General features: G+C 38.1%; 1 long non-coding RNA gene across 2 annotated transcripts; it reads left to right on the forward strand.

Moving 5' to 3' along the window:
• Nucleotides 1-2,462: 2,462 nt before the first annotated feature.
• Nucleotides 2,463-3,750, forward strand: LOC133522340 (uncharacterized). Of its 2 annotated transcripts, XR_009800040.1 has the most exons (3): nucleotides 2,546-2,821; nucleotides 2,957-3,122; nucleotides 3,705-3,750. It is a non-coding gene; the product is annotated as an uncharacterized LOC133522340 (long non-coding RNA). The 2 variants fall into 2 exon arrangements; XR_009800039.1 differs by having other exon boundaries at nucleotides 2,463-3,122.
• Nucleotides 3,751-9,634: the final 5,884 nt, after the last annotated feature.

A 9,634-nucleotide genomic window follows, 5' to 3' on the forward strand; every position in this document is an offset into this window, starting at 1 on the left:
AGGTACAGTGCTGATGATACCAGTGGTACATGCACTTTCTTACGCCAGTAGGGAATGTCTAAAGTGTATTCCCATTTGTGGGAAGGATCCATTCCCATCTGTGACCGCCTCGGTTTTTTCCTGTCATTGTTTTGACAGTTGCTATTTGAACAGTTAATCGACATTTGTATAATAATAAGGACAGGAAGAAACCGAGGCGGTCACAGGTGAGAAGGATTCATTCTCATTTGTCCCCGCCAGCAACAATGTGAATGGATTCTTCCCATTTGTGCCCGGTGGGGACATGTATTGTGGGAACAGATGAGAATACACCATGTCTAATTCTTTTACCGAGGCCGTGTGGCCGTGGTGGGTGGTAGCAGGCGCAAAATTATTATGACATTTTTATTTTCAGCAGGTCAAATCACTTGGGTAAGACTTGACTATGTAGCGTAGGTATAATATTACCATCAGAGTTTAATTTTCAGAAAGTATATTAGAACCCGTTTTTGACTACGCTATTTCTCTGTACCCTGCCTCTTCTCCACACCTGTATTGCCTAATATAAGTGCCCTAATTCAGTACACCGCCCTATCCGAAAAATAGTTCATAAATTATACATATAGGTACTAAAGATCCGCCATCCCTGTCCTAACGTCATTCAAGTGACGTGACAGAGGTCCAACCAATGGAATGTTGTAAGTAATTAATTACATGCGGGCTGATATCGTAAGTATGCATTACTACCACCAAGTTGTTGCTATCGGTAACATGGGAATTAGTTTTTCATCTGTTACCACTGGGAACAACTAAGATATTTTTTTTATCGAATCCATTGAATGGGGTTGGCTGGCCCATAGGTATTACCGGCCAGTCCTACGAATAGTGCCAAATTCTTGTTTTTAGGGTTCCGTACCCAAAGGATCAAACGGGACCCTATTACTGAGACTCCGCTGTCCGTCTGTCCGTCCGTCTGTAACCAGGCTGTATCTCATGAATCGTGACAGTTACCCAGTTGAAATTTCTACAGATTATGTATTACTGTTGGCGCTATAACAACAAATACTAAAAACAGAATAAAATAAATATCTTTTTCCAATCACCGAAGTTAAGCAACGTCGGGCGGGGTCAATACTTGGATGGGTGACCGTTTTTTTATAGATAATGGTACGGAACCCTTCCAGTACGAGTCTGACTTGCACTTGGCCGGTTTTCTTTTTTCTATTGAAATTTTACCGCCTGGATCCTTTCCTTAATCCTTTAAGCCAAATCTAATAGAACAAAACTAGAATTAGGCTACCGCGACATATTTTCATTATTATTTCGCGGTAAACCCGTTCATATTATTAAATAGACAAAACCTATGCTACCTATGTTTGTTGCCAACTGCATTGGTTGACCACACTTAGCCGGCAATGTATCTAAAACCGCGTGTGATTTGTCACAGGGCGAGAGGCCTTTAGAGGTTATTACATTTAATCTTCAGCGTGACACTTTCTGCTAGCTTGTTGCGTAGATTCTTAGCATCAAAGAAATGTTAATATATTTTTCTCTGTCCCTCTCACCAGAAAAAAATCTAAAAAATTGTATATGTGATAACTATTTATCAAACAGCTATCTTCGGCAAATAATTAACCTATACAAGGATCCCGGTGGATTCACCTCACACGAAGTCGTGGTCGGTTTTAAAAATGCCAGCAATATAAATAGGTCGACGGGTGTCGCTAAATCGAACGTGTAAGTCCGTCTCTATCGCTCTTGCGCAATTCCAGTGGCAGATGCCCAGATAGACAATTTCCTTATTTCGATATTCGTGGTATAGGGAAACACAGTTTCTGGAGATGCCGGTTCGAACGCCGCTGGAATCATGGATCATATTTAGCTTCACTTCACTAATAGTTTGACACAACAAACTCATTTTTAAATTATTTTAAATATTTTCTTAATAAGTTATCGCAAGAAAATAAATCTATTCAATTTACTCAATAAAGTGACACCTGTTGATTATTCGTAATCGTTGACAACGACATGTCTAAATAACTTTCAATGAAGATGTATAGATGTCGCTATGAGTAATAATATTATATGGTATTGATGATATTTCCTAAAAAGTTTTATGACCTGGATGTGACACTTAACGCCATCTAGTCTCCATATTAGGCAACAGCGCATTTTCAGTGACGCCATCTAGTATCGACGCGCTTTTAGGCGGTCGCATTTTAATGTATGGGGTGGCCATATCTTATATATATCTAATCTGTGGTATAACGTTAATTAATATGTATTACAAGTACAGTCAAAGAATTTAATTTGTGACCCATTTCGTACCTTGTCACAGTGACAATAGTATGAGGTCTCTAGCGAGTTTCATGTTGTTTGTCACTGTGACAAGGTACGAAATGGGTAAGAAATTAAATTCCTTGACCGTACCAACCAATACCAGCCTGATTACGTTATTACCTACAATTATACATGCCTGCCTACATATTTTACATCACGTAAAAAGGTAAAATAAGAATAAATATTTTTATTTTAATTCTTAATAATATTTAAACGAAGAAATAAATTTAAAATACATTTCTAAGACCCGTGTTCAAATTCAATTCTAATTCAAACGAATAAAGATACTTTGGAATTTGTGGGGATTGATAGAAATTAAACTGGCAATACTATATCGTTGACTTGCACTGCAGAGTGCCTACCGCGAACCACATTCGACGTGTTGCCTCCCTGTCACATTTACGTGCGAAGTTACAAGTGCGACAGAGAGGCAACACGTCAATGGTGGTTCGCGGTAGGCCCTCTCCTCTGTTTCGGAACGGAACATACTGTGGTGTCTGTGGTTAGTGTGGTTTCGTTTCGGTATGTGACTCCTGCGTATGCGCTCCTTTTTATTCATTGTTTTGTTTTTTTGTTATTTGACTTCGGCATTCTCTACGGACTTACGATTGCTCCACGATACGGATTTGTTGACAAGGGATAACGACAACAAGGCACACTGAACGGACAAAGAAACGCAAAAAACATGGCTCCTGCCCGGCGCTGTCAATACATAAATTGCCTAAATACAAGCGGAACTCATTCATTATTCCGTTTTCCAGTAAAGGATACAAATCGTCTACGAACATGGATAAACAATTCAGGTATGTTTTGTTTTATTTACTTAATTACAAAAAAATTTCTATAACTAGACAAGTCATCAATTTCATGTTCGGTCCAAGTTTTTTTTATTGTTCACTTGTTAAAAATGTTAAAATGTTCTTGGTGTAGGGGATTGATTTTGTTTTTTGGTAATGTGGATGCATTACCAATTTTGTTTTTTTGGTAATGTGGGAGGGTGGGAACATTAATTGCATGTAAAAATACGCAAGTAAGTATAACGGGTTAGCACTGATTGACATAACACGTTATTTTCTCGCGGATTATCAAAGTAATATTTCTTGCTTTAATTTGTAAAATAAAAGGTTATTAAATACTTTCAATGAAAACTATAGCGAACATGATCGGTCCAGCCATTTTTGAGTTATTGCAAAAGTTTTCTCATCTTAGTAAAAGACGTAGAAAGCGCTGCGAAGGTACTCCCTTATACTTGTAATGTACATGATACATGAACCCTACACTGAGCATGGCCCGACATGCTCTTGGCCGATTTTTATTTAAAGGAACTTTTTCGTTCTTTATATTTGTATCCAAATATTATTTCTCAATTCCAAATCTAATTTCAGGAACTGCAGTTGAAGTGACACCTGATACATCACCACAAAAATTAAAGGTTGACCTAAGAAATGTGTATGGAAAACGAGCGTTGCAAGTATTACACGATCAAGAAGTGGGAAGCTCATCAACTTCGTCAAAATTTGAACATGCATTTGCATGGAGGAGTGCCGTAAGAGAAAAAGATTACTTCACGTGTAAAATTAGCTACACAAATATTTTCCCATTCAGTTGGCGCAGCGATCAACACAGCAATACAAACAGGAGAACTGTCAAGCCCTACTGCTGCGAACACAGCTCAGTTTATTGTTCAGATAAACAACTTGTTTGACGCTCTCAACAGCAAAACTAAATTTGACAAGAATCCAAAGAAATGTGGATTAACAAAAGATAACGCTGCGAGGCAAGCATTAGAAAATGGTCTCAGAATTCTACAAGACTTAAAAAAAATTGTTGTTAAAGGAAATCTAAAAAAGAACACTACGCCTCCTTGTTTCGAGGGCTTACAGCAAAGCATTAATGGCATAATACTTATTGTACACAGAAGAAAACACCGAAGGTGTACAGTACTTGTTAACAAACAGGTTAAATCAGGATGTGTTAGAAAATTTATTTTCAACATATAGACTAAAGGGCGGGAACAATAAAAATCCAAGCGTTCGAATGTTAAGGTCAGTTCGTAGCTATTTAACTGAAATGCTAGTACGGCTACCGGGTCATCAAAATTGCGAGCAGACAGATGTATCAAATTGTGACCTATCTGACAATAGACAGAACCTCACCAAGGAGCCGGAGCCCGAGCCTCAGTTCGGATTCCGAGGATATACCCGAGCCTACAGCAAGTGTTGTGCCCCGCAGCACGGCCCTACAGCAAGTGGAGAAGGCTCCGACGCCCTGCACAATGCACATCTCGCACAGCCGCCCGCGCCGATAGCACAGGGACTCCGACTCTCGAACAATGCTCTGTCACTTATTTCGCAGGATATATATAGCAAACAAATGTTTCAACAACTTTAAATGTAACAAATGCTTGAAGTCGATGACTAAAAATGTCGATTTAAGTGATAAAAAAACAATTATTTATACTAGAGAAAACCTATGGGCTCGCTGAAAACAACATTAAAATGCCCAAGTGTCAATTTTTTACCAAGTCATTGACGTTTGTCTAACAAATTATGAGGACCAATTTAATATTATAAAACATAAATTAAATGTATTAAAAAACATGACTAATCATTTAATATGTATTTTAAAAATAGATCACGCTACCGCATGTAATATATATTATACTGTACAGAGCATTTGAAATACAGTGTAGAAAAATTAATTGAAACATAAATCAATTATTACTGCAAATCACAAAAAGAAACAGGATTCAAAATCAACAAAAGCTTAGGTTGTTACAAAATAAATGAAATAAGTAGTTGTCATGCTTGTTGTTTTATTTCCCTAGGCATTTGAAATACCTAGTATGTACTATATATGAATAATCATACGTAATACATATATCATACGTAATACATATAATGTATGAAGCAGGTACAGTGCTGATGATACCAGTGGTACATGCACTTTCTTACGCCAGTAGGGAATGTCTAAAGTGTATTCCCATTTGTGGGAAGGATCCATTCCCATCTGTGACCGCCTCGGTTTTTTCCTGTCATTGTTTTGACAGTTGCTATTTGAACAGTTAATCGACATTTGTATAATAATAAGGACAGGAAGAAACCGAGGCGGTCACAGGTGAGAAGGATTCATTCTCATTTGTCTCCGCCAGCAACAATGTGAATGGATTCTTCCCATTTGTGCCCGGTGGGGACATGTATTGTGGGAACAGATGAGAATACACCATGTCTAATTCTTTTACCATGGCCGTGTGGCCGTGGTGGGTGGTAGCAGGCGCAAAATTATTATGACATTTTTATTTTCAGCAGGTCAAATCACTTAGGTAAGACTTGACTATGTAGCGTAGGTATAATATTACCATCAGAGTTTAATTTTCAGAAAGTATATTAGAACCCGTTTTTGACTACGCTATTTCTCTGTACCCTGCCTCTTCTCCACACCTGTATTGCCTAATATAAGTGCCCTAATTCAGTACACCGCCCTATCCGAAAAATAGTTCATAAATTATACATATAGGTACTAAAGATCCGCCATCCCTGTGACGTGACAGAGGTCCAACCAATGGAATGTTGTAAGTAATTAATTACATGCGGGCTGATATCGTAAGTATGCATTACTACCACCAAGTTGTTGCTATCGGTAACATGGGAATTAGTTTTTCATCTGTTACCACTGGGAACAACTAAGATATTTTTTTTATCGAATCCATTGAATGGGGTTGGCTGGCCCATAGGTTTTACCGGCCAGTCCTACGAATAGTGTCAAATTCTTGTTTTTAGGGTTTCGTACCCAAAGGATCAAACGGGACCCTATTACTGAGACTCCGCTGTCCGTCTGTCCGTCCGTCTGTAACCAGGCTGTATCTCATGAATCGTGATAGTTAGCCAGTTGAAATTTCTACAGATTATGTATTTCTGTTGGCGCTATAACAACAAATACTAAAAACAGAATAAAATAAATATCTTTTTCCAATCACCGAAGTTAAGCAACGTCGGGCGGGGTCAATACTTGGATGGGTGACCGTTTTTTATAGATAATGGTACGGAACCCTTCCAGTACGAGTCTGACTTGCACTTGGCCGGTTTTCTTTTTTCTATTGAAATTTTACCGCCTGGATCCTTTCCTTAATCCTTTAAGCCAAATCTAATAGAACAAAACTAGAATTAGGCTACCGCGACATAATTTCATTATTATTTCGCGGTAAACCCGTTCATATTATTAAATAGACAAAACCTATGCTACCTATGTTTGTTGCCAACTGCATTGGTAGACCACACTTAGCCGGCAATGTATCTAAAACCGCGTGTGATTTGTCACAGGGCGAGAGGCCTTTAGAGGTTATTACATTTAATCTTCAGCGTGACACTTTCTGCTAGCTTGTTGCGTAGATTCTTAGCATCAAAGAAATGTTAATATATTTTTCTCTGTTTATCAAACTATTTATCAAACAGCTATCTTCGGCAAATAATTAACCTATACAAGGATCCCGGTGGATTCACCTCACACGAAGTCGTGGTCGGTTTTAAAAATGCCAGCAATATAAATAGGCCGACGGGTGTCGCTAAATCGAACGTGTAAGTCCGTCTCTATCGCTCTTGCGCAATTCCAGTGGCAGATGCCCAGATAGACAATTTCCTTATTTCGATATTCGTGGTATAGGGAAACACAGTTTCTGGAGATGCCGGTTCGAACCCCGCTGGAATCATGGATCATATTTAGCTTCACTTCACTAATAGTTTGACACAACAAACTCATTTTTAATTTTTTTTAAATATTTTCTTAATAAGTTATCGCAAGAAAATAAATCTATTCAATTTACTCAATAAAGTGACACCTGTGATTCTTCGTAATCGTGTCTAAATAACTTTCAATGAAGATGTATAGATGTCGCTAGGAGTAATAATATTATATGGTATTGATGATATTTCCTAAAAAGTTTTATGACCTGGATGTGACACTTAACGCCATCTAGTCTCCATATTAGGCAACAGCGCATTTTCAGTGACGCCATCTAGTATCGACGCGCTTTTAGGCGGTCGCATTTTAATGTATGGGGTGGCCATATCTTATATATATCTAATCTGTGGTATAACTTACCTAAAGAAGAATCATCATCTCTATGTAGCGTGACGTCTTTTGTCTGTCAACGGCATGAAAGGTACGGGCCCTGTTAATTAAATACTCATACATCAGATTACATTAGACATTTCTTAAGTCGAATAAGTACGCCTGCAAGTACAGTAGGGTTCAAAAATGCATGGACAAGTTATGAATGAAATCATTCAATTGTCCCTGCTGAACCTGATTGACTAATTGTATCGTGTCAGATATTTTTGCACCCTTCGTAATACAAAACATTACCTATTTTAGTTGACTACATACATCATGAATTAGTTTTGATATTGATTATGAACCAGATCAAAAGGCCTTCAGTATTAGGGAATCGGGTGATTGACGCATTAATTAGAGCCCGTAACGTGCGCTAACCGGTGTACTCGTGTACCCGAAGGGCCTTTTGAGGTTGAGTAATGCGTGTATTACATCAATTACCTACGTGTGTGGCTACCACTAGTTCGTCACTGACATAAACGCTATCGAGAACTTAACTTACGTTCTATGCATCTCACTCGTACTCGCATATAAGTGCAAGATGTATAGAAAGTAAATTACTTTCTCGATAGAGTATATGTCAGTGACTCATGGTACGGGTATAGGGACCGTGCGCGTTGGAGGGTCTGCCATCTTGTGGCCTAAATCGGAACTATAAACATGCACATGTACACGACATGTGTTTTCAAGTGCATAGTAGGTTCTGCCATCTTGCGGGTTACATCGGAACAAAAAACATCACATTTACTCCTCGCGCCAAAAATCTGACGGCTCCTGTGCTGCCTCCTACAGTTCATGCACGCTCCCTATAGGATAGGATAGAAAATTGACAAAACGGACATGTACGCTACGACAGTTTTGACACAATCAGTGACTCATGGTACGGGTACTGTTGTAAATTAAGCAATTCTAATGTGTACTGGAAAATTCAAGTAACTGAAATTCTAATGAATTCTAAGTTGATGTTAAGGGTAAAAGACCCTTACCTAAGAACAGTAAAAAAGCAACGAAATAAATACATTTTTACTTTATTTTTAATCTTTTGCATGTGGTGGTAAAATAATAAGGATTCTGACCGTTTTCTTTTTGTTGTCTTTTTTTAAGTTTTTTCGAGATGACCACCACATATTATATGAAAATTTAATAACCTAACCTAACCTAATCTATAGATAATATTATTAGTCAATACCTATTACCAAGTTGGTACCTAATATTAACTTTTTCGGATGGCAATAATAACTGCAGAAAATTGTTTATGGTCACGACTCCTGAATCTGCACCTGGGGGCCTACCGCGAAAATCGGTTGGATTTTTCTCTTTTACTCTCTCTAAGACGTCATTAGAGTGACAGAGAAAAATGCCCGCAATTGACGAATTTCGGTTTTCGCGGTAGGCCTCCTGGAATAAAGACGTAGCGAAGTTTGATCTTAATAGCACATTCAACTGTAAACACTTTATAAGTCCTCGGGATTTCCCGACAGCGCAGTAACGTGTCTTTACCCGTAAGTTTGAATGCGAACATCAAAACAATTCGTATGCATAATGAAGCAGAGATAACCAGAGCAGAATGCTACATCACTGTCTTACTAATATACAGAAATGTGCAGTGCTATTACATAAGCTTACTTTTGTTTGTGTTGGTGTTTTAATACTTATTTATTGTTAGTTAGCTTCTGCCTGCGACTTCGCCTGCGTGGAATGATGATGATGCAATCATCACTATTCATCGAGACAAATGAAATGGACGCGTTCAAAATTTGGCAGATTACAGATCTACTACTGATATTGCGGTCTTTCAAATGAACTCAAACATTCCTACCTATTTATAAAGTTGATGTGAAAATAATCTTAAAAAATAGTTGTTGCAATGGCATAAATACCTAATCCTTTTCGGCTTCGGTTTTCAGAACTCGTACCTATATCAAAAATTGGCAACATATGTCTGGAAACTGTAAGTTATATACTTTTTGTATATGGTTCATGATGTGGACTCCTAAGTTCATGTCTAACAAAACAATCTTTTCTGATTCTTTTGAGCCCAAATAACCTGAATCAGATGAAGTGAATGACACATTTACTCTTGTTGACCCGCCCGAGAGCTCGACTCATCGTCTTTTACGTTGTGAACATCCTGTACTATTTGCTGTATAAATTGCTGTCTTGATCGTATGCGGACCTATCGTAAAGGCTATTCAAGATCTAACGA

The sequence above is a fragment of the Cydia pomonella genome, chromosome 10, assembly GCF_033807575.1.
Source record: "Cydia pomonella isolate Wapato2018A chromosome 10, ilCydPomo1, whole genome shotgun sequence".
NCBI classification, from domain to species: Eukaryota; Metazoa; Arthropoda; class Insecta; order Lepidoptera; family Tortricidae; genus Cydia; species Cydia pomonella.